We start from the raw sequence: 24,109 nt of genomic DNA, 5'->3' as shown, positions 1-24,109 counted from the left end.
AGTACCAGCTGTTCTACTTCCAATGCATCTTCCTGCTAATGGCCTGAGAAAAGCAGTGGTGGATGGCCCAAGTGTTTGGGCCCCTGCACCTACAGGGAGACTTCTGACCCTTATTTCAGCTTGATCCAGCCAGCCATTGTGGCCATCTGGGTAGTGAATCAGTGGATAGAAGATCTCTTTTTCTCTCCTCGCCACCCCCCCCATAGCTCTGCCTTTCGAGTAAACAAATCTTAAAACAGGGGGTCTGATGTGGTAGCCTAGTGGCTAAAGTCCTCATCCTGTACACGCCAGGATCCTACTTGGTGCCGGTTCATTTCCTGACCGCCCCACTTCCCATCCAGCTCCCTGCTTGTGGCCTGGGAAAGCAGTTGAGGATGGCCCAAAGCCTTGGGACCCTGTACCTGCATGGGAGACCCAGAAGAAGCCCCTTGCTTCAAACTGGCTCAGTTCCGGCTGTTGTGACCACTTGGGGAATGAATCATTGAACGGAAGATCTTCCTCTCTGTTTCTCTTTCTCTCTGTATATCTGACTTTCCAATTTTACAAAAAATTAAAATAGGGACCAGGTGTGGTAGCTTAGTGGCTATAGCACTACCTTGCACTCGCTGGGATCCCACGTGGGTGCCAGTTCGTGTCTCGGATACTCCACTTCCCTTCCAGCTCCCTGCCTGTGGTCTAAGAAAGCAGTCAAGGACAGTCCAAAGCCTTGGGATCCTGTACCTACCTGGGAGACCTGGAAGAGGTTTCTGGCTTCGGATCGGCTCAGCTCCGGGCCACTGTGACCATTTGGGAAGTGAATCAGTAGTAGATAAAAGATCTTTCTTTCTATCTCTCCTTCTCTCTGTATATCTGCCTTTCCAATAAAAATAAATCTTTAAAAACTACACTAAAAATTAAAATAAAACACAGACTTTAACCTAGGCAGGGAGTGAGCCCTGTGCACAGCAGATTGAGATGCTGGTTACGATGCCCACATCTTGTGCCAATGAAGGGCCTGAGTTTGAGTCCCAGTTCTGCCTGGTGGTTACAGACATTTTGAAAGCGAATCAACAAAAGGGAGGGCTCTCTGCTTTCTGAAAGAAGGTAATGAATGAATAAGTGAACTCGGGGTGGTCTGTCTCACTGTCTGCATGTATTTTGGGGGTATTAGACCATCAGAGAACAGCCTTACTTTTCAAGTCAGTTTCCTTTCCTTGTAATTATCATTCATTCAGCAATCACCAGGACTCTCCCTAGGCTGTGTGCTAGCCCTGGTTGCTCGGCCCACTATCCCTGCTGCCACTGTCCCCTGACCTACGTTGCTTCCACACTCCACCCTTCCTTTGGTCAGCAAAGCTTCTGCCAGCCTCCCATCTTCACTAACAGATGTACTTCCCACACCACCTCACTCCAGGCATTACATCTTCTGGAAACTTCCTTTGACCCCACCAGGTCACCTGATACTATCAAAAACTCATCCTATTTTCACTTCTGGTTCCTTATCCCATTTCTGTGTCTTGATTTGCCTGAGCATCTGTACCCAGAGATGTTTCTCCTTGAAGACTCCAAGCTCTGACAGGTCTATTTTATTCACCATTGTGGCTGAGCCATCAGTAGGTGGCCCTTACTGCCTGCAGGTGCTTCGTGATTTCTTACTGAACGGGTGAATCCAGGAATGAATAAATAACTACCAGGATTTTACCTGCAATGGTTCATTACTAGCACAACGAATTCATTGTGTCTTCACAACTGGCATGTGGCCCCATTTAAAAGAAGGAGTTGGCGAGGTTCAAAGCTCCAAAGTGGTGGAGCTTGGATTCAAGCTCAGGTCAGTCTGACCCCCAAAGCACTGCCCTCTGCACAGCTGCCTCCCAGCCCCCGGCAGGCCTCAGCTGGAATTAAAATAGTCATTGGTCTCAGACCACATGTCCCAATGTGAGCTGGGAGGACACCAATGCAGATGACACGTGGAGGCTCTGGTGACACCACCCATTTGGCTGACTCTACCCTTCTTGAAGTCTTGGGCTGCTCCCCCTCCCACTCCCTTATTGGCCTTCTTCCTTTCCAGTGAGGGAAAAGGACGTGGAACAACAGCCAGGACAGCCCTGCTGGGAAAAAAAAAAAACAAAAACAAAAAAAAAAAAACAAGCCTGTGGGGAACAGAGAGCCCAGAGAGACCTGGGGTGAGGTCCTGGCCTGCAGGCCAACACGCCCACGGCCCCCACGTGGTGTCCCCATGTCCTGGCCTCACAGCCATCTATTCCTTCCCTCTAGATTCCTAACGGCCAGAAACAGCACGGGCACACCCCTCAAGTCCCTCTTCCTCAGGAACCCTGGTGACTAACCCTGGCTGGAGGATGACCTGGTCTCAGACCAGAGGGACTGGCCCGGCTTCCTTAAGGAAGGAGCTGAGGAGGAAGAAATACAGGAAGTGAAAGCTGAAGACAGATGCCTTCCAGTTACCTCAAAATGTTGATGGCAAAGTGGAATTGAAAGGAAAGTTTGTTTTGGTGCAGAACACTTTTGAAGTCCACACTTTGTTTTCTTTTCATCAGACACATCTTTCATTCACTCTGGAAAATCCTCAATACAGGTTTGAAACCCTCCCCCGCCCCCCGGGCTTCAAACCGGGTGACTAAATCAAGCAACCGGCAGAGACTCGATTTCCTCTTTTGCAAAAATGAGGGCAGCATGTGCCTCACAGGCTTCCTCTGGAGAAGAGGATGAGCTTTCTTGGGTCACACTGCGACCCAGCTGCAACCTTTTGGTTTTAACAAGTCGCCGTGAAGGGTCGGTCACTCAGGCATGCCTTCGCAACAACCCCACCCCAGGAGGTGAGGTAGAGAGAACGCTCCTGCTTTGCACAAGGACAAACTGAGAACCAGATGGGCTCAGGGAGCTGAGGTCGCCGCAAGGTAGGGTGGCCCATTGCACTCGGGCCTGACACTGGCATTTCTGACCAAGTTTGCGGCCCCAGGAACCGAACCTCGCCCCGGATGGATACTTCAGCGGACTGGAACCTGTGACTCACACTCCCCACCCTACTTTCCGCCGGTTACACACTAAAGAGATACAACTAACTGCAACTTGAGGGGTGATTCCAGAAAGTTTATGAGCTTGGCCCCTTCTGCCCGTCAAACATATCGATCCTCTGAACCCTAATGAGGAGAATTCGTCCTTTAATGTACTTTACACTTTGTTGGGGGCGGATTTTTATACTCCGAATTTAGGAGTCGACGTGATTTAATCTCCACCCCCACTTCACTTGGTCTGCGCCCCGCTGTTTACTCTGATTGCGGAAGTCTCTCGGGTGGAGCTCCCGGGACGGTACCCCTGAGTACGTCTTTTGCGTAGGTATTTAACTGGCATTCCACTCAGGCCAATGGAATGTCTGCAAGGGCCGGGTGGGTGGGGCAGAGAACCAATCAGAGCTCTTGGCGGGGTGTGGTTGCGTCTCGGGGCGGGGAATCGCGTAATGGCGGACACGGGCCGGGCGAGCGCGACTGGGGGCGTAGCGCAGTGAGGGGGGTCCGGCTGTGTGGCAGCCCGTGAGGCGGTTCGCGGGGCCACACCCCGTGTGGAGACGGGGCGTCCGGCCGGCCCTTCTTGTCTCTGAGGGCGACCGCGCGAGGCCAGGTGAGCAACAAGTCCCCTTGGGCGGGCCCCGCGGTAAGGCACGGACCCCGGCGGGGCCGCCCCTCGCGCACCGCGCCGGGTCCCGGGGGAGATGGGGTGCCGCGCCTCCTGCTGCCGACCGGCGGAGGCCGGGCGAGCCGTCAGCGCCTGCTGGCCTTTTCCTTAGTTCCCCCCCGCGCCCCAACCTAAGCGGGGTGGCTCGAAGTCCCCTCGGAGACTTGGAGGGTCCTGCAAGTATGAGAGGCCCCCCCGAATGTCCCGCCCGGGACTTGGCTCTGCCTCCCGCTCTGTCGGGGTGATCTTGAGCGAGTCACTTCCTTCTGTTGACCTCGGTTTCTCCATTTGTAAAAGCTTTATCAGTGGGCGCAGAAGAGTTGAAGGGCCGGCTCTCGTGGGAGGTCCTGGGGCGGGGGAGCAAGTTCGAACCCAGGCCCAGCATCAGTTTCCGTGCCTGGCGGCCTCGCCGGAGACCGGGCCCGTGTGGTTGACAGGAGGGCCTGCTGAGGAAGCAGAGTCGGCCGGAGCGGCTCTCTGGCCACGCGGGGATGCAGTCGTGGGATGGGTCTTGGGTCTACAGCAATCTCAGAGCTTCAGATGGGATAGTTTTTGAGCGGGTGCCCCATAGGGAAGAGCAGAGCATCTTTGGGGGGCCGGGGTTGGAATTGAATCAGTACCCAGTTAGAGGAGAGTTTATTTGTTGTTGTCTACCATGCCTCTGGTTCTGACTGAAAAATTGTGTAGCTACTTTTGAGACGTTACACCTAGGAAACCCAGATTTCAGAGGAGTTAAGTCACTTTTCCAGGGTCACACAGTAAAAGCAGAACTGAACTATGTTAAGGGCAAAGAGTAAGTCACTTAGATCACTTACAAGGCAGGAAGAGGAGGGAAGTTTGCTTTGTTAGAAACTGAGGGAGGGGGCCGGTCTCAGACACGTCTGATTTGTGGCGGGGAGCCGGGCTGATCTTGATGTCTGGAGGATTAATTAAGTAGTCCATCCCTGTTGCCCATCTGTGGGGTGCAAAGGACCAGTCCTGTGTTATAAAAGTCACTGTGAAGTTAGGAGGCCGGGGAGGGAGCCTGGTCTGAATGCTGGTCGCATGGCCTCTAGGAGGAAGTTCACCATCTATTGGTGAGGAGACTTGGAAGGCAGGGCAGGGCGGTGCCAGCCCAGAAGCTTTTTTTTTTTTTTTTCTCCTCTTGAGGAAGGCCGGAATTTCTTGGGATGGAACAAGTTTCCCGTTTGTCAGTTCAAATTTCTTACCTCTTGGTGCTGTTTGAAACCCCAGTTTCAAGATTGTAGATTTTAGATTAGGAGGTCATTGGGTACTAGGAATTATAGCCTCAATTTTTTTCCCCCAAACCCCAGAGCTTTTGGTTAATCAAGATGGTAGGGGACTGACTGGCTGTGGGTATTGTTCTCATTTGTTAATGGTAGAGAGGAAAATTGGAAGAGGAAGTTGCAGAGAAAGAGGGCGTTTGTTAGCTTCGGAGCCAATATGTATTTCTTTGTTTGAAATTCTAAAACCAGAAAAGCAACAACTAAAGGAGGAAGGAAGGGAAGAGCTGTGGAACTCTTCCTCCTGTTCCGATATCCTTAAGGGCTGTCTGTGCATCCATCCTCTTCCAGAGCCCCACTTGCACAGAGAAGTTGGCGGTAGTTTGTTAGACAGGCAGAGCTTATCTTCTAGAGTTAAATTTTAAGTCCTGAACCCTCTCTGATTAATTTTTGAAAAATCAGAACATTTTACTGAGCATGGTGTTTATCAGTGGATAGTTCTTTTTTTCAATGCGATTAGTAGTCCATTCTTTGCCTTTGTTTAACTGTGATTTCAGTCAGTGGATTTTAAATCAAGTGGACTTGATTTAGATATTAGAGGATGCGAATGTCAGCATTGCTTGAAAAATAAATTGGAATACTCAGTTTTTTGACATTTGTTGAAAAAAATTTTTTTGAATATATATTTTTCTGGAGTGAATGAGTGAGTATGTGTGTGAGAGAGGGAGAGACAATTGTTAAGACATTGAACTTGTATATGAAGATGTACCATGATTTTCAATAATAATAATTTTGAATAAAGCTGTATTTCCTTTATAAGAAGAAGTCTTTTAATTACTCTGACAGTCCATATTGGGGCCAAAAGTTCTTGGGACCAGATGTGCTCCTGGGATGAGAAATTTTGGGATGTTAGGAAAGAAATATGGTACATGTAGTTTGTGCTTTGTGACACTACAGAGAGAGCTGGGCAACAGCCTGTGATCCGGCTGTTTCTCTAGTTAACTTGATGTTCACACTAACTGGGGTAAATATTGTAAATAACTTGATGCTGTTTCTTATGTTTTTCTACTAAATGAGTAATGAAAAGTTTGTGACAGAATTTTGGAGTTAAAGTGAAAGGAATGTAGACCTCTGGGTAAAACTTAAATGATGATAAGAACAGTTATAGGAAAAAATAATATTTAAAAGTCACAGGTCCTAGGGGCCGTTCTAGTGGCTCAGTTGGCTCATCTTTCACCAGCAGTGCTGGCAACTTATATGGAAGCTGGTTCAAGTCCTGGCTGCTCCACTTCCTATCTGCCTCCCTGTTGATGTGCCTGAGAAAGCAGTGGAGACGACCCAAGTCCTTGAGACCTTGTAGCCATGTGGGAGACTTGGAGGAGGCTCCTGGCTCCTGGCTCCTGGCTCATACACCTCTAGCCATTGTGGCCACTTGGGGAGTGAACCAGTCCAGCAATACATGATCTTTCTCTGTCTCTCCTTCTTTCTCTGTAAATCTTCCTGTTCAATAAAAATAAAGTCATAGGTCCTAAAGACCGTATTCTATACTAGAAATCTTTTTTCATTTCTAGCATGTGAAAATCTTGCTAAAGTGTATCTGATACCAAAAAATGTGTATTTTAATATCTTACTGGTCTTTGGTTGAAGTGTTAGGATGACATCTTCCACCCCTTTTTAAATATTAACTTATTAATATCACTTTTTGTATTGTAATTAGGAATATTCTACCTTTTTCCATGTAATTCAGAGAAAGGTAAATCAGGTTAGGGTCTGTAGATTCATGCTTAAAGCTGACTTTTCCCTTCAGGGTGGTCTTTAGCATAAGATAATACTACTGGGTGGAACTTGGACCAAAATTTTCTTTGTTTTTAATACACAAAGGTTACATAAATTGTACATTTTAATCAGCATTTTACTAAAATGTGTAATTTAGAGTAGTTTTATTCTTCAAGAGTTGTTTTATTTGAAAGACATAGCATTAGAGAGAGAGAGAAACAGGGAGAAAGAGATTGAGATCTTCCATCCATTGGTTCGGTCTCCAAACGCCTGCAGCACCCAGGGCTGGGCCCAGTCAGAGCCAGGAGCTCTGCTCCCTCCAGGTCCCCATGTGGGTGGCAGGAACCCAGGGCCTCAGCGGTCTCCTGCTGCCATCCATGTGCATTAGCAGAGAGATAGATGGGGAATGGAGCCACTGATACTTGAGCATCTTGTGATTTCAAAAATTTGTTTATTTGAAAGATAAAGTGGTAGAGTGGATTGATTAATCCTCAATCCACTGACTCATCCCCTCAATGGCCCCAAATGTTAGTGCTCTCGGCTGAACCCAGAGCCTGGTATTCCATCTAGGTCTTCCACATGTAGGCTGTGTTCTGCTTTTCGGGCTGTGTTAGTAGGGAACTTGGATTGGAAGTGGAGCAGTTAGAAATGGAACCAGTGTTCGTATGGGATGCTGGCATTGCAGGCAGCAGCTTGTTTTGCTGCTCCACAACACCAGTCCCCAAATAACTAAGTAAATATTAGAAACAGTACCAACGTATCTAATAGTTGGCGGGTCCATACCCACAGTCAGCTCACTGTTGGCACTGTGCAAATATGAATACCTTCAATTTTTGACCTAGGCAGAATTGGATGCAGTCTGTGTCAAACTGAAAGTTTGTTTACACTTTGAGTTGTGTCCCTACCAAAATTGATTACAGTGGCAATTACTAAATTAGGAATGGATAGAAATGGAGAATTCTTGAGGTGGGAGGGAGGTGGACTACTGGGCACCTGGGAAAGAAAGGGAATGTTGTCATTTGATTAGGTTTACAATATATAGTACGGGGTGTGGCATATAGTTGATGTGCTAGCTCATTATTTATTTGTTAAAAAAATGTTTATTTGAAAGGCAGAGTGACACAGAAAAGGGGATCGTCTGTCTGTTGCTTTGCTTCTCCAGTGTTTGTGATAGCCGGGGTTGGTCCAGGCTGAGATCACGGGTCCCAGAGCTCAGTTTGGGTCTGTCACAGGTTACAGGAACTCAGGTACCGGAGCCATCATTGCTGCCTCCTGGGGTGTGTGTTAGCAGGAAGTTGGAGTGAGAAGAGAGCTGGGACCTAGTGCCAGGCCCGCAGGACGTGAGGGTCCCAAGCAGAGGAGGCTTCACCGCTGTGCCACAGTGTCTACCCCGACACCAGGAATGATGAAACATCCATTCTGGTCTCGACCCCTGGGTGACAGTGGCCCCTCCTCCCACCTGAGTTGTAGCTGAAGTGTTTCCAGGCGTGTCACATGTACCCCAGGGAGACAGAGTTTCCCTCTTAGTGCCACTGTGTTAGCAGCAGTGGGAGTGGGAGAAGGAAGTGAGTGTAGATCTCCTCAGATACTGTTCTGCTTTTATTCCTTCTTTTTGGTTATACAGTCTCTTGTCTTGCTTTCGATAAGAAAGGAAAATGAAGGAAATCGAGGGTTTTATTCTCTTCAAATTTTATTTTATTCATTTAAAATATATTAGAGCAGTGCAGATAGCTGAATTATTTATGCAGATTTATGTAAATTCAATTTCTGTCACTGATTAAGATTAGATTGAGGAAAGCACTACTGGAATATTATGAACTAGCATGAAGGCTGTCTCAAAAACAGTAGCGGAAAAGTTTAACACCTGAAGAATAACCAGTATTGTTTTTTTTCCTACAAATTATTCTCATTTATTTTAGAGACAGACAGAGGTCTTCTGTTGACTGCTTCACTCCCCAAGTGCCTGTAGCAGCTGGAGCCTGGCCAGGCTGAAGCCAGGAGCCAGGAGCTCAATTGTGGCCCCCTCTTCTAGATGATAGGGACCCAAATATTTGAGTTATCTCCTGTGTTCCTAGGGTGTACACTCGCAGCAGATTGGAATTGGAAGCAGACCCAGTCCCTCCAGTATGAGCCGGGTGCTCCTCGGTGACTTTGTACTGGCTGTGTTAAATACCTGCCCTGCTGCTTGTGCTTCATAGCTAAGATTTATTTTCTGATGAGACTGCATAGATACTCTATGACTGTTAAAAAAAAAAAAAGGCATTTTAGCTGCTGAGCATGCTTTTCTCTAATTTCTGTATTTTTTATGTTATGGTGATTGGTCAAGGCAGTAGTCCTTGGTTTCTTTGGGCATTGGTAAATTATTGACAAGGTAGTAGTAACATTTGGCCAATCCTCTGCAATGTAACTTTGTAATCATTCATGTCTTAATTACCATTAAGGTGAAGCTGAATGAATGGTTTTTTCTTTTCTGTTTCATTTGAAGTTATGAATGGTATTCTAGAGAATTCAAATGTATAGTTATGAATAGTGTCTCAGAATAGTTACCATTTATGCAAATGAAACACACTTCTTAACTTAGAAACCAAACAGAATTGAATTAGAAAAGAGAAAGAATAGAAACAAGAATTGTAGAATGCTTACAAGAGGAAATAATGTACAGATATAGAAGTATCTTAGAAAAATTGCTTTTCATCATGATTTCAACATACTAATAAAATAAACAGTTTGAAATTCCTGGGGAAGGCTTTGCCTGTGATGTTTATTGTCAAGCTTTAATGTGGAGAAGTCTTAGATACCCTCTTTTATTGTAAGATTAATTTTAGTTAAAATCAATTTTCCTAATTTTAGAAAAAAGAGGCCCTTTTGAGGAAGTAGTGGTTCAAGTCAGTTGCACTTTGAGTGGAAATATAAACTTGGTGTTCAACAACTAGTGACTCTTACTTTCAAGTGTTTAAAATTTGAATTTTTCTTTCCCTCCTAATTGTGCCATTGTTCTAGCAAGTATTCAATCTGAGAACACTGTCTCAAGTAAGATTTTGAGAAATTGTGCTTAACCCTGTAGAAGGTCTTGTGGGTTATGCCCATTGATATTCCCTTCCTTTTACAATTGAGAACTATAAGTGAATTTACCTTTGTAGATTATTGATGGTCTTTAAAATAAGATATTGCCTTAACCAAAGGCAATATGAGAAGTATAAGGCCAATTTTGTAGGACTGATGTTGTGGCATAGTACATTAAGGTACTGCTTGTATCATTGGCTCTCATATGAGTAGCATTTCAGATTTTGGCTGCTCCTCCCTGCTAATGCGCCTAAGAAAGCAGCAGAAGGTGGCCCAAGTGTTTGGGCCTGCCACCCATCAGGCCTGGATAGACTTCAGGCTGGCCTAGTACTGGCCACTTTGGCCACTTTGGCCATTTAGCGGAATGAACATTCAGGCAGAAGATCTTTCTGTGTTTGCTTTTTCTCTGTGACTCTGCCTTTCAAATAAATAAGTCTTAAGGAAGAAGATCAATTTTAGTACCTTTAACTTTGCGTTTGAGAGGTAAAGAGAGAACTCCTGTCAGCTGGATTAACTTCTCAGATGTGTGGAACAGCTAGAACTGGGTCAAGCTGAACCTGGGAGCTAGGAACTCCGTGCGGTTCTTCCACGTGGCTGGTAGGAATCCAGTGACTTCCGCCATCACCACTGTCTTCCAGGGCCTGCTGCAGCAGACAACAAATCACCAGCTGGAGTGAGAGGTCAGACCGAAGCACGATGATGTGGGACTTGGGTACCTTGATGAGCATCTAAACTGTCATGCTAGTTGCCTGTCCTCTAAAGAGACAGTCAGGAGGAACTTCCGTCTGCTGATTCACTCGCTGGAGCTGAGCTGATTCGAAGCCAGGAACCAGGAACTTCTTCCACGCAGTTGCAGGGTCCCAAGGCTTTAGGACGTCCTCAACTGCTTTCCCAGGCCATAGGCATGGAGCTGAAAGGGAAGTGGGGCCGCTGGGATTAGAACTGGTGCCCATACGGAATCCCAGGATACTGCACTTGGCATATATATTTGTTTATTTTAAGATTTATTTATTTTTATTGGAAAGATAGATTTACAAAGAGAAGGAGATACAGAAAGATCTTCTGTGTGCTGGTTCACTCCCCAGATGGCTACAATGGCCAGAGTTAAGATGATCCAAAGCCAGGACCCAGGAACTTCTTCCAGATCTTCCATACAGGTGCAGGGTTCCAAGACCTTGGGCCATCCTCTACTGTTTTCCCGGGCCACAGGCAACAGAAAGCATATATTCCCTATCAGAGCACCTGGATTTCCCAGCTTTGGCACCTGACGCCAATCTCCACTAGTGCTTTATCCTGGTCTCCTATGTGGGTTCAGGTACTCAAGTGTCTAAACCATTTTTTGCTGTTTTTCCCAGGCACATTAGCAGGGAACTGAATTGGAAGTGGTATAGCCAGGACTTAAACTGGTGTGTATATGGGGTGCTGGCATTGCAGGTGTTGGCTTACTTTTTATATGTAGTTTGTTTTCGTTTCTCATGTCCTACATTCACTTGTTTTAAAAACTCCTTGAAATTGCAGCGATTGCAACAAAAAAATGCTCATTGCAACAAATGATACAATCATAAAATAATCACGAGTGAAAATATTCTCAGATTTTTATTTCTGCCTTTTTTTTCAATTACGAAAATAAGGAATGCTTTTACTACAAACACAAATAAGAAAATTGGGCTGACATTGGTGTAGTGGCTAGAGCTAACACTTGTCTTGCCAGTATCCCATGTGGGCTCCAGTTAATATTCTTCCTGCTACACTAATGATGCAGCTTCCTGCTAAGAGCTTGGGAAAAGCAGTGGAGGATGAACCAAGTATTTGGGCCCCTGCCACCCATGTGGGAGACCTGGAGGAAGCTTCTGGTTCCTGGCTTAGGTGCGGCTCAGCCCTGGCCATGGTGACCATTTTGGAAAAGAACCAGCAGATAGAAGGTCTCTCTATCCCTATCTTTTGCTCTGTCTAACTCTGAATCGCAAATGAATACATAAATCTTTATTTATTTATTTATTTATTTTTATTATTATTGGAAGGGCAGATTTACAGAGAGAGAGAGACAAAGAAAGATCTTCTGTTTGCTGATTCACTCCCCAAATGGCCACAGCTGCCAGAGATGATCCTATCTGAAAGCAGGAGCCAGGAGCTTCCTCCTGGCCTCCCATGCAGGTGCAGGTTCCTAGGGCCCTGGACCATCCTCTGCTGCTTTCCCAGGCAACAGACAGGAAGTTGGAAGGGAAGAGGAGCAGCTGGGACACAAACCAGTGCCCATATGGAATTTTGGTGCGTGCGAAGTGAGCATTTAACTACTGAGCCGTTGTGCTGGGCCCTCAGTTCTATGTTTTAAACAGGATTTATTTATTGGAATGACAAAGTTATAGACAGAAGGAAAGAGCATGAAGGAGAGAGAGGAGATGAAGAGATCTTTCACTCACTGGTAACTCCCCAAAAGCTCACATCCATTTGAATCTCCCATGTGGATGGCAGGTGTCATCTGCCATTGCTTTATCAGGCACATTAGCAGGGAGTTGAATCTGGGGTGGAGCAGCCTGGACTTGAACTGGCGCTCATGTGGATGTCAGTGTTTCGGGTGGTAGCTTAATGTGCTGTGCTATAGTGCTGGCCTGCTATTTGTATCTGTCTATTTCTGTATATCTACATCTGTGTTTTTAATAGATTTGAGAGACTTAGCTTTCATTTACTCGCTTACTCCTTAAATGCCTGCAGTGACTAGGGCTGGGATAGGACTGAGGCCAGGAGCTAGAAGCTCATCTAGATCTTCTACAAGGATGGCAGAAACTCAGTGACTTAAACCATCAACACAGCCTTCCAGGGTCTGCACTAGTGGAGGTTGGAGGTGCTCTGATAGGGAATATAGTTGTGTTAGCTGGTGTGTGTGTGTGTTTTAGTGATAAAAAACAAAAACTGTACGTTTAGATTTACTCAACTGGATTTAGCTTAGATAATTGCAGTTTTGTTGGCAGTATCAAAAACATCATAGTCTTGAATGAGTTGAACATATGTATGCCCTTTTCTCTACGTTAGGCCTGAAGAAAGTGTTGACTTAGGCTACTTCATATCATAGAGCTTCTCTTTCTTGCTCACTTGCTCTATTTTAAGATTTTATTTATTTATTTATTTATTTTTAATGATTTACTTATTTTATTGGAAAGGTAGATGTACAGAGAGGAAGGAAGAGAGACGGAGAGGAAGATCTTCCATCTGGTGATTCACTCCCCAAGTGACCACAACGGCCGGTGCTGCGCCGATCCAAAGCCAGGAGCCAGGAACTTCTTTCCAGATCTCCCATATGGGTCAGGGTCCCAAGGCATTGGGCCATCCTCAACTGCTTTCCCAGGCCACAAGCAGGGAGCTGGATGGGAAGTGGAGCTGCCAGGATTAGAACTGGTGCCCATATGGGATCCCAGCGTGGTCAAGGCAAGACCTTAACCATTACGCTATCGTGCCAGGCCCTAAGATTTTATTTATTTGAAAGGCAGAGTTAGAGGGCCTGTGCAATGATTGGCTCAGTGGCTAAATCCTCGCCTTGGTCATGATGGGATCCCATATGGGTCCCAGTTTGTGTCCTGGCTTCTCTACTTCTCATCCAACTCCCTGCTTGTGGCCTGGGAAAGCAGTAGAGGATGACTCAAGACCTTGGGACCCTACACCCACATAGTCCTAGCTTCAGATTGGCTCAGTTCCTGCCATCGTGGCCACTTAGGGAGTGAACCAGCGGACAGAAGATCTTTCTCTTTGTCTTCCTTTTCTGTAAGTCTGCCTTTCCAATGAAAATAAAGCTTTCTTTCTTTTTTAAGGAAGGGAGGAAAGAAGGAAGGAAGAAAGGAAAGAAAGTTAGCGAGAGGGATAGGGGAAGAAAGAATCTTCTGTTTACTGCTTCAGTGGCCAGAGCTGGGCTGGTCTGAATCCTGGAGCCAGGAGCCTCCTCCAGGTTTCTCACATGGGTACATTCTCCACTGCTTTCCCGGGCATGTTAGCAAGGAACTGGCTCGGAAGTAGGCCATTCAGGACTTGAATTGATACCCATATGGGATGCCCATGTCTCAGGTGGAGACTTTACTCACTATGCCACAGGTCAGCTCCCCTGGAGCTTCCTCACAGCCTGTTTGGTCTGATGCTTGGACTGGCTTGACCTTGCATGGTGAGCATGAGTGTGTTGCCTTCTGCCTTCCTCAAGCCGACTCTGGTCAGGTTTGTATCTCCTGGATCTGCTCTTAGGTCTGTGGCCTGCCCTTGGAGACACTGAGGGCGTGAAGGGCAGGGATCTGTGGAGCTGTCTTCGTGGTCGGCAAGGCCTCTGCTTTGACTTGGGGAGGGACACGAGTGTCTGTTTTCACCTTCACTGTCGTCTAGGTAAGAAGGTAGAATTCTTCTCACTACAGCTTTCTAGATGGGGCTGCTTGTGGGGAAGGCCTGAACATCTTTGAAATTTAGAGTTGTTATTCTAAATCGGTAGTTTTGGAAATCTTACCGACGTCTTGAATTATGTTTATATTCTGTACTGCCCACCTGAGTAATGAGTTTTATTTGTATACTGCATTCTGTAGTAAACTGTTAGATTTTGTCGGTTCAAATAAAAATAGTAGTTGCGAGTAGTGAATATATACTGTGTTTATAACTGCCCATGGTCACACAGCTAAGCCAACTGGGACTAGAATTCAAAACTCCTGTCTTCTTAATTCTAAAATCTGGGTTTAAAGTGTTCCAAAATGTGTTTCATTGTTTCTTTAGATTTTTAACTGCTTCATAACTTCTGAGGTTTGATGCAGAAGTATCTATGTACCATTTCACATCCTTTTTGTTTCATATTAAAGTGTCTTTTATATTTTCTGAAAAAAAAATCTGTGCTTACCCAGAAGCCCCTCTGTCTTTTGGTCTTTTCCAGTACCTTGCTATGCCTGTGCTGTGATGACCATAGCTGCACGTTCTATTCTAGGTACAGATACACTTTGGTTTGTACAAGGATAGGATAATGTGTTCTGTTTCCAGAGCTTTCAGAATAACTGCCAGCCTCTTGCTGCCTCTGTGGAGCTGCGACCAGGACACAGTCAAGAGGCTACAGCCCCTTTCCTGGCTTCTACAGGTAGCTCCAGCTCATCATCGCCTAATAACAGTTTGTTGTGTTTTTCCATTACTGAGTTACCTTAGCTTACTTTTGTCTGCTTGGGAGCTGTTTTCCACATTCTGGACACATATACCATCATACTTTGTTACTGTAGAATTCTCCGTAAACCGGGAAGGCATCCCTAGATCACATTCTTTCTAGATAATTTCTGAAAATGTTGATTGTGATAGGTCTCAGCTTCAGTCCCGGGGTGCCCTTTGTTTATACATCTGTGTAGAGCAGACACTATTGCTGCTCTCTGCTGTTTGTTTCTAAGTGGAATTTCTGTGTGAAGGAAAAAATTGGCCCTCCCACCCCCTGCTGCTACTTTTTTTGTGCTCTTTTGAGCACCTTTGGAGCAGTTTTAAAATTCCGTCCATTTTGTTTTCACTCATTATGTATCTTATTTCACATGTGTATGTTTGGTACCCAGTGTCTGGCAAACAGCGGATTCTCTGTAAGCCTTTGTCATATTAATGCTCAACAATAGGGTGATGCTCAGTATTGGGTTATTTAGCATTCAGCAGAATTTTGGATACTGATTGTATGCCAGATACAATTAAGTATACCTTATTCAAAATACTTGGGACCAGAAGTGTTGCAGATTTTGGATCTTTCTAGATTTTGCTCTGGGCCAGGGCTGAAGTCAGGGAATGAGAACTCGGTGCCGGTCTCCTCTGCAGGTAGGAGGAGCTTAGCTTTTGAGCCATCCTGCTGCCTGTCAGGGTCCAGGCTCTTTCTCATCTTTATTCCCTAAACAGTATGGCATAACAGTTACGTGGTATTTACGTTGCATTTTGTCTTGTAAGTAATCTAGAGAATATGCAGGAGGGTGTGCATGGATTAAGTACAGAGTTTTAATACAAGGGATTTGAGCATCTGCAGATTTTGGTGTTTGTGGGGGTTTCTAGAATCAATCTCTCATGGTTATTAAGGACAGTCATATTTAAAATTTGGTAAGTTTTTTTTAAGATTTATTTATTTTTATTGGAAAGTTAGATATGCAGAGAGGAAGAGAGACAGAGAGGAAGATCTACTTTTAAGGTGAGGATTTTAGCTACTAGGCTACCGCACTGGGCCCAGATAAGTTTTGACACATGTGTATACCATTGTGGTCAAGATAATGACACACCCATCATCCCTTGTGCAGTCACTTCTGCTCTTCTCCCCCCTACCATTCCACAGGCAATCTCTGATCTGATTCTTTCACTGTGAAGTAGTTTGCATTTTTTAGAGTTTACTTTAATAGAATCATTAGAATGTGCTCATTTGAAGGGTGTCTGGCTTTCATTTAGGATAATTGTTTTAAAATTCATCCATGTTGGTGCATATATCAATAGTTCATTCTTTATTGCCATTTTATAATTCATTATATGAATATCAATTTGATTATCAGTTCATCTCTTGATGGACACTTAAGTTGTTTCCAGTTCTAGACTAAATCTGTTATGACCATTTGTGTTCAGGTGTTTATATGGGTAATAATATTTTTTAAAATAGAAGATATTTGTCCCCCAAAAGCACTCATTATTTTGTAAACATTATTTATTTTGAAAGTCAGTATGGTGAGAGAGTCAGTGAGGGAAAGAGGGTTTCTGTCTGCTGGTTCATTTCCCAAAATGTTGCCATAGATGGGGCTGGGCAGACTGAAACCAGGAGCTTAATCTGTGTTGCTTGTGTGGGTGAGGAGCCTAAGCATTCGGACTCTTTGGCTGCTTTTTTCTGGGTGTTAGCAGTCAGGACACAAACCAGCGCTGTGTGGGATGCCAGAGTTGTAGGTGGTGGGTTCACTTGCTGCATCACAATGCAAGACCTCTTCAAAATTATTTATTTAAGAGACGGAGACAGCTCCCATCCATTGTCTCACTGCCTAAATGACCATACCAGCTGAGGCGGGGCTCTGCACCAGGACTGAAGTCAGGTTTCCTCCGCAGGTGGTAGGAGCTTAGCTCAGCTGTTTGAGCCATCACTGCTGCCTCTCAGGGTCTGCATTGGCAGAAAGCTGGAGTGAGAAGCCAGAGCTGGGGGTAGGCTCACGGCACTCCAACGTGGAACACGGGTATCCTGCCTGGTGCCCTGGGTGCGGAGTTAAATGTCTGCCTCTCTGGCTATTTGTTTGAAGAGCCGTTCACTTATTTGAAAGAGAGAGAGGGAGAGACCAAGAGAAAGAGATCTTCATTCCACTGATTTACTCCCCAAATGTCTGCGATGGCTGGAATCTCCATCAGGTCATTCATATGGATGGCAGGAACCCAAGTATTTGGCCCATTTTCTGTTGTTTTTCTAGGCACATTAGCAGAAAATTGGGCTGGAAGAGGAGTACCTAGAACGTGAGCCTTGTGCTCCTAAGGGACGCTGTCGTAGGTGGTGGCTTAACCTGGTGTGCCACAGTACCAGGCCTGTTTCTTTTTGTAAATCAACACCTAGTAATTGTACATATTTAAGGAGAATAATGTGATAGTTCAGTACATGTACACAGTACAAATCATTAGCATTCCCATTTCCTTAAACTTCTATCATTTCTTTGTGTAGGGAACCTTCAAACTCCTCTTCTATTTTTCATAAAATATGTAAGTGTGAAACATCTATAGGCAAGATCACTTAAACTGCAAATATAGTTTTATTTCCTTCTTGGCCGTCTGAGTGCTTTTCTTTCTTGCCTGATTACCCTGGATAGAACCTACAGTCCAGTGTTGGACAGAGGTGGTGAGAGAGGGTGTCTAATCTTGTTTCTCATCTTCAGTCTTTCATTATTAATTGTGATGTAAAGCAAAGGTTTTTTTTTTTCATAGACGTAGATTTTTGTCAGATTGAGAAAATTCCTTTCTCTTCCTGTTTTGTTGAGTGCATTTTAATCATAGTTCAGGGGCTATTGTGATGGCTTAACTGAAAAATCCTCTGCCTGCAAGTGCCAAGATGCGCTATAGACACTGATTTGTATCCCAGCTGCTCCACTTCCAATCTAGCTCCCTGCTTGTGGCCTGGGAAAGCAGCGGAGGATGGCTTAGGGCCTTGGGACCCTGCACCTGGAGAAAGCTCCTGGCTCCTGGCTTTGAAGGGGATTAGCTCCACTCTGGTCATTGGGGCCATTTGGGAAGTGAATCAATAGATGGAAGATGTTCATCTGTCTCTCCTTCTTTATGTAAATATACCTCTGATAAAAATAAATAAATCGGGCCCAGCGCGAAAGCATAGTCCTTGCCTTGAACGTACCGGGATCCTATATGGTTGCCGGTTCTAATCCCGGCAGCCCTACTTTCCATCCAGCTCCCTGCCTGTGGCCTGGGAAAGCAGTCGAGGATGACCCAAAGCTTGGGACCCTGCACCCGCATGGGAGACCTGGAAGAAGCTCCTGGCTCCCGACTCCAGATTAGCTCAGCTCTGGCCATTACGGCCACTTGGGGAGTGAATCATCGGACGGAAGATCTCTCTGTCTCTTCTCCTCTCTGTATGTGTATCTGTGCTATTGCACCGGGCCCTGATTTTCATTTTTAAAAGATTAATCTACTTGCTATGAAAAGAATGGGTTCTCTGGAAGCAGGAGTTGTTTGAGATGGGTAACAGAAAGCTTTTACGAAAGTCCAGATAATGGTGGAGGCTCAAGCAGGGTTGGTGGAGACAGAGATGTGGTGTATTTTGTGTGTATTTCTTGTGTGCTGACAGGACTTGTTGATGAGTTATATATGTGGTTCATGGAAGAAAACAGTCACTGAGCATGGTTTCTTTTGTTGTTATTTTTTAATTAATTCTGCTTGAAAGATGAAGGGATCATGAGAGAATTTTATTTTAAAATATAAAGTATACTTATATGTGTATGAGTGTGTGAACATGGCTTCTCTGGAATCTATTAGCTTTCAAGACACAATGTTATTCTGGTTCTCCTTCTGTCTTCCTGATCCTCTTTTGTCAGTCTACGTTGTCCTCTGACGTTGCTACTTACTTCATTCTTTTGTATTGGGAGGCCATCTGCCTTGGTATCTTTTTTTTGAAAAGCAGAATAACAGAAATCTTCCTTCCACTTGTGCACTCCCAAAATGTCCACAACAACGGGCACTAGGCCAGGCCAGAGCTAGGAGCCAAGAACTCTACCCAGATCTCCCTTGTGGGTGGCAGGAACCCAAGCACTTAAAGTGCAGGGTGGCTGGGATTCAAACCAGGGGCTCTGCTGTGGGATGCGATGATCCGAGTAGCAGCTTAGCCAGCTGTGCTGCAGTGCCTGCCTGCCTGTCCTGCTCTTCTGTCTTTAATTGCGACCTCTGTATGTAGCTCCCATATCTATCTATTTCTGCGTCTGAGCTCTAATTCCAGAATTCCTGTCGTACCACCCATTGCTGTCCTGTCTGCAAGTCTAGCTTTTCCTGGCCTGTCTGCTTTTGGGACAGTTGATCAGATTGTTACAGTTTGTGAGAAGTTTAAGGATAGATTTTGTAACATTGTAAAGACTCATTTCTTTATTATTTTAAAGATGGGTAAAAGAAGGAGGGAGGGGAAAAGAGAGAGAGAAAGGGAGAGAGAGAGAGAGAGAGAGAGAGAGAGAGAGAAAGAGAGAGAGAGAGATCCTTTCCAGAAGTCTGTCATAGCTAGAGCTGGGACAAGCTGAAGCCAGGAGCCAGAAATTCCATCAGGGCTGTCCACGTGGATGGTAGGAACTTAGGCACTCTATTAGCCTACAGTGTCCATCCCTGAATTTTGTAGCCTTCTTGGGTGTTAATGGTGGATACTTTGCTTTAGAGAAGTACATTTCTAGGAAAGGTGCTTGGCACACTTGGTGAGGTGGTTTTTTCTTAAAGACCTTGGCTTTCTGATAGGTGATGAAAGTGATGAAGCTAAGCTTCTGTTTTGCTCCTGCTCTGCTTCCATCCAACCCTTCCCTGCCATTCTTTGGCTTTCACATATTTCTGTTTGTTCACTCACTTTTGCAGTACTGTTTAGGTCAGCCAAGATGCTAATTATTGACCCAGCCATTCTCCCAGCTTATCTGTGTATAAACCTTAGTTACTGTTGATGTCCCTGAACCCTTCTTCCTGTGTGTGGACACTCTCAGGTCGTCCTTGTCTTTCTCCTCACTGTGGTTCTGGTCCTGTTACCTTGGGTTTTTTTGGTCTCTACTTCTGATCTCTCTCCGTAACTCTAGTCTGTTCTGCCCTACTTAGGTGAGATGTACAGCGTTTTCCCAAATATTCTGCAATTTGTAATTCCAGTAATGGGACTCCCATTGCTTATTGACTGGTGTATAAACGAAGATTCTATAAAGATTCTATAATCTGGCCTCTGCTTGTCTTTTCAACTTTTTGTCCTATTTCTTGTGAGATAATGCATTCATCTTCATTTCCCAAAAAATTCTCATTTTCGGTTTCTGTGCTTTTTTCACACTCTATGTCCACTTAACATAAAATACTCCTTGTCAGTCATCATTGCATGTTTAAATTCTGTCCATTTGGGGCCTGGCATGGTAGGCTACTGGCTAAAATCCTTGCCTTGCATGCACCAGGATCCCATATGGGCACCAGTTTGTATCTTGGCTGCTCCACTTCCAGCTTCCTGCTTGTTGCCTGGGAAAGCAGTACAGGATGCCCAATGCCTTGGGACCTTGCACCCACAAGGAGGACCCAGAAGAAGCTCCTGGCTCCTGGCTTTGGATTGGCTCAGCTCTGACTGTTGTGGCTACTTAGGGAGTGAACCAGCAGATGGAAGATCTTTCTGTCTCTGTAGATTTCACTTTCCAATTAAAAAAAAAATTTTTTTTTTAATCCTGCCCATTTACAAATAAGCTTCTTTTAAATTTTCAGTGAACATTCTTTCAAAACAAATTATTTGAAAGACAGAGAGAGAGAGAGAGAGAGGCAGCTAGAGAGGAGTTGTTCCAGCTGCTGGTTAACTTCCCACATGTATGTAACATCCAGGATTGGGTCAGGTGAAAATCAGGAATTGGGTTCAGTCTGAGTCTCCCACGTGGGTGACAAGGACCCAAGTTCTTGAGCTGGCTTCCATTGTCCCCTGGTTACACATTAGCAAGAGGCTGGCTCGAAATTAGAGGAGTTAGAACTCTAGCCAGGCATCCCAATATGGAATGTAGGCATCTAAAGAGAGAGAGAGAGAGAGATCTTCCATCAGCTGGTTCACTTCCCAAATGGCTGTAACAGTCAGGGCTTGACCAGGCCAGTACCAGAAGTATGGAACTCAATTTGGGTCTTACACATGGGTGGCAGGGCCATCATTCGCTGTTTTCTCAGGTGCATCAGCAGGGATCTGTAAGCCGTTCAAGCTGCTGAGACTGGAACAGGTTCACGTTTGGAAAGCCAGCATCACAGATGGTTACTTAACCCACTGTGGTGACCCTTCTTTTTTTGTTAATCAGGGGAATGCCTCAAAAAACTTGCCCTTTTTAATTCTTTGAATACCCTGAGGTTTGAGATGTAACTGTTTTTTCCTTCAGATTTATTTATTTACTTGGAAGTGAAAGAAAGAGAGAGAGAGAGAGAGAGAGAGAGAGAGAGTTTTCCATTCACTGGTTTACTTCTTAGATGGCTATAATGAACAGACCAAAGTGAGAAGCCAGGAGTTTCATCTGGGTCTCCCACAAGAGGCCCAGGGACTCAAACACTTGCCATTTTCCACTGCTTTCTTCAGGCCCAAACCAGGGAGCTGGACTGGAAATACAACAGCCCAGACATGAACCAGTGCCCATATGGGATTTTAGTATCAGAGGTGGTAGTTTAATTCACTATTGCCACAACTCTGGCTCCTGAAGTCATTATTTTGTTTGTTTTTACTTGTTTATTCAAAAGGCAAAGAGGGAGTTTTCTGTCTGCTGGTTTACTCTCCAAACGCTCACAGCATTCAGGGTTGGTTCAAGACAAAGCCAGGTGTCAAGAGCTCAGTATAGGTCTCTCACAGTGGTGGCCAAGACCCGAGTACTTCACTCTTAACTGCCGCCCAGGGTGTGCATTGGAGAAATTGGATTAGAAGTGGTGGTGGGGCTTGAGCCTGGGTACTCTGAAATGGGCTTTAAGTGTCCTAAGTGAAATGGGTTGTGAGTGTCCTAAGTGAAGGCTTAAGTGCAGCACCAAGGTGCCTGCCTCCCGGATTCCTTTCAACATAGCAGCGGTACTCTGTGATAGTGTTTCTTGCTTCTAAAAACTAAGATATTCCAGATTGTTCTTGTACATTTCCTGCTCCTTCCTCAAAGAGCTTTGGATCCTTTTAGTGGGACATTTAGAAGCCATGTTACTGGCTCCCTTGTTTTGTAAATGAAGCAGCTGAAGGCTAGTGATGTCTGATTTAACCAAGGTCACACAGGTTTAGTGCCAGGATGTGTCCTAGGACCCAGGTCCTCTGGCTCCTCCCTCTTTGCCATTGCCATTTTGTCTTACAGCTTCTGCCTAGTTTCTACTGTGGTTTGACTACATTTTAGTTTCCACTCTAGGCCATAAGGGGAAGATAGGTTTTGTGGGTCACCATTGGAGAAATTATCAAACCTCATTAATTTGGGCTAATTGGGGAAAAAACCTGGTAAGAATGCTGTATGTTGTTTTCTGGAGGTGCAGCTGTTACTTGCAGTTCACAGAGTAACTGAAACTAGGCTAATAGTGTTACTAGGTTATTTTGTTAGGTAGAGGTCCTTGTACCTGCCTTAATGAATAGCTGAAAACGATGTGTAATTTAACTTTAATTTATGTAAATTAGACTCTTGGAATGCTTAAAAACAGCTCATTAAACATTTCTGTCTGCAATCTTATTTACACTGTTTCTGAATCTTTTTCTTTATTAGAGTGTAGAAGTAAACTTCAGCTCAGATCTGAATTCATTTTAAGTTTTAAATATGTGGAGTTTATATGAATAAAATGTTGCTGTAAAATTCAGAGAATTTCAGAAAGATATTTGAGAAAGTGCAGAGGAAGAAGTCAGACATCTGGCAGTTCAGCCAACCAGCACACAGCTCCTTGCGTGTGCAAGTCAGCTGAGAGTGCTGCTGCGGGAAGAGAGGGAAGAGAGCGTACCGAAAGCTCCTTCACTTCTCCCCACAGCAGCATCACCCGAGGGCCTCACTCAGAAAATTGTGTATATTGAGGCGCAGAGGACACAGGTGTGTGAGTGCTGCCTGTGTTGCCTTTTGACTCTGTGGCCCCAGTCACTTGGCCTCTGAGTTGTAATTTATTCATCTATAATGAGGTAGGTAAAATGAAGTAGTAATAAATGTATCCTTTTAAAGACTTATTTTTATTGGAAAGGCCGATCAGATTTAAGGAGAGAAGGAGAGATAGAAAAATCTTCCATCCGTGATCCTAATGGCCAGAGTAGGCTGAGCCAATCCAAAGCCAGGAGCCAGGAGCTTCTTCTGGGTCTCCCACATGGCTGCAGGGTCCCAAGGTTTTGGACTGTCCTCTACTGCTTTCCCAGGGCTATAAGCAGGTTGTTGGGTGGGAAGTGGAACAGCCAAGACATGAACTAGCATCCATACGGAATCCTGGCACTTGCAAGGTGAGGATTTAGCTATTGAGCTGTTTAGCCAGGTCTTAAATATTCCTTTTATCGTACAAACTACTTGTGAGAGTCAAATGAGCTAGTTAAAAAGCTGATATAATAAATATTATTTGAATTAATGGGAGATGATAGATGGAAAAAAATTTTTATGTATACATTTTATCTTTGATAATTATTATATATTTGAATGGGGTGTGAAGGGTCAAGGGCTAGAGGAAAGTGGGTTAGACCATTGTTTTGACATTCTCTTTTTTCCTTCCTGTATCTGGGAGGAGAGGAGGAGCGGAGAAATAAGGGGAGAAGCCACAAACCCAGCGTCCCAATTATCTCAGGGTCCCCTATGTGGGGCACACTCTGAGAGTCCTGCTCAAGTGTTTTTTTTTTTTTAAAGATTTATTTTTTTATTATTTTTTCATTGGAAAGGTGGATATACAGAGAGGAGAGACAGAGAGGAAGATCTTCCATCCGATGATTCACTCCCCAAGTGAGCGCAACGGGCCGATACTATGCCGATCCGAAGCCAGGAGCCTCTTCCGGGTCTCCCACGCGGGTGCAGGGTCCCAAAGCCTTGGGCCGTCCTCGACTGCTTTCCCAAGCCACAGGCAGGGAGCTGGATGGGAAGCGGGGCTGCCGGGATTAGAACCGGCGCCCATACGGGATCCCGGGCGTGCAAGGCGAGGACCTTTAACCACTTGCGCCACTGCGCGCCGGGCCCAAGTGGTTTTTTTTTTTTTTTTTAAGATTTATTTATTTTTGGGCCCGGCGCGCAGTGGCGCAAGTGGTT

At 45.1% G+C, this 24,109-nt stretch overlaps 1 protein-coding gene across 2 annotated transcripts in view; it reads left to right on the top strand.

Moving 5' to 3' along the window:
* Nucleotides 1-3,441: 3,441 nt before the first annotated feature.
* The window catches only part of WASF2 (WASP family member 2), a 79,869-nt gene continuing 59,201 nt past the window's right edge, over nucleotides 3,442-24,109 (top strand). Inside the window, exon 1 of one of the 2 annotated variants that reach the window (XM_040979668.1) lies at nucleotides 3,442-3,615. The gene's annotated coding sequence lies outside the window, so the exon portion shown is untranslated. The remainder of the gene's footprint in view (nucleotides 3,616-24,109) is intronic. The other variant, XM_040979667.1, reaches the window with a different exon arrangement.

Source organism: Ochotona curzoniae, unplaced genomic scaffold (assembly GCF_017591425.1).
Source record: "Ochotona curzoniae isolate NIBS_2020 unplaced genomic scaffold, NIBS_Ocur_1.0 contig_3255, whole genome shotgun sequence".
Classification (NCBI taxonomy): Eukaryota; Metazoa; Chordata; class Mammalia; order Lagomorpha; family Ochotonidae; genus Ochotona; species Ochotona curzoniae.
This window is presented reverse-complemented; position numbering and strand designations above follow the sequence as displayed.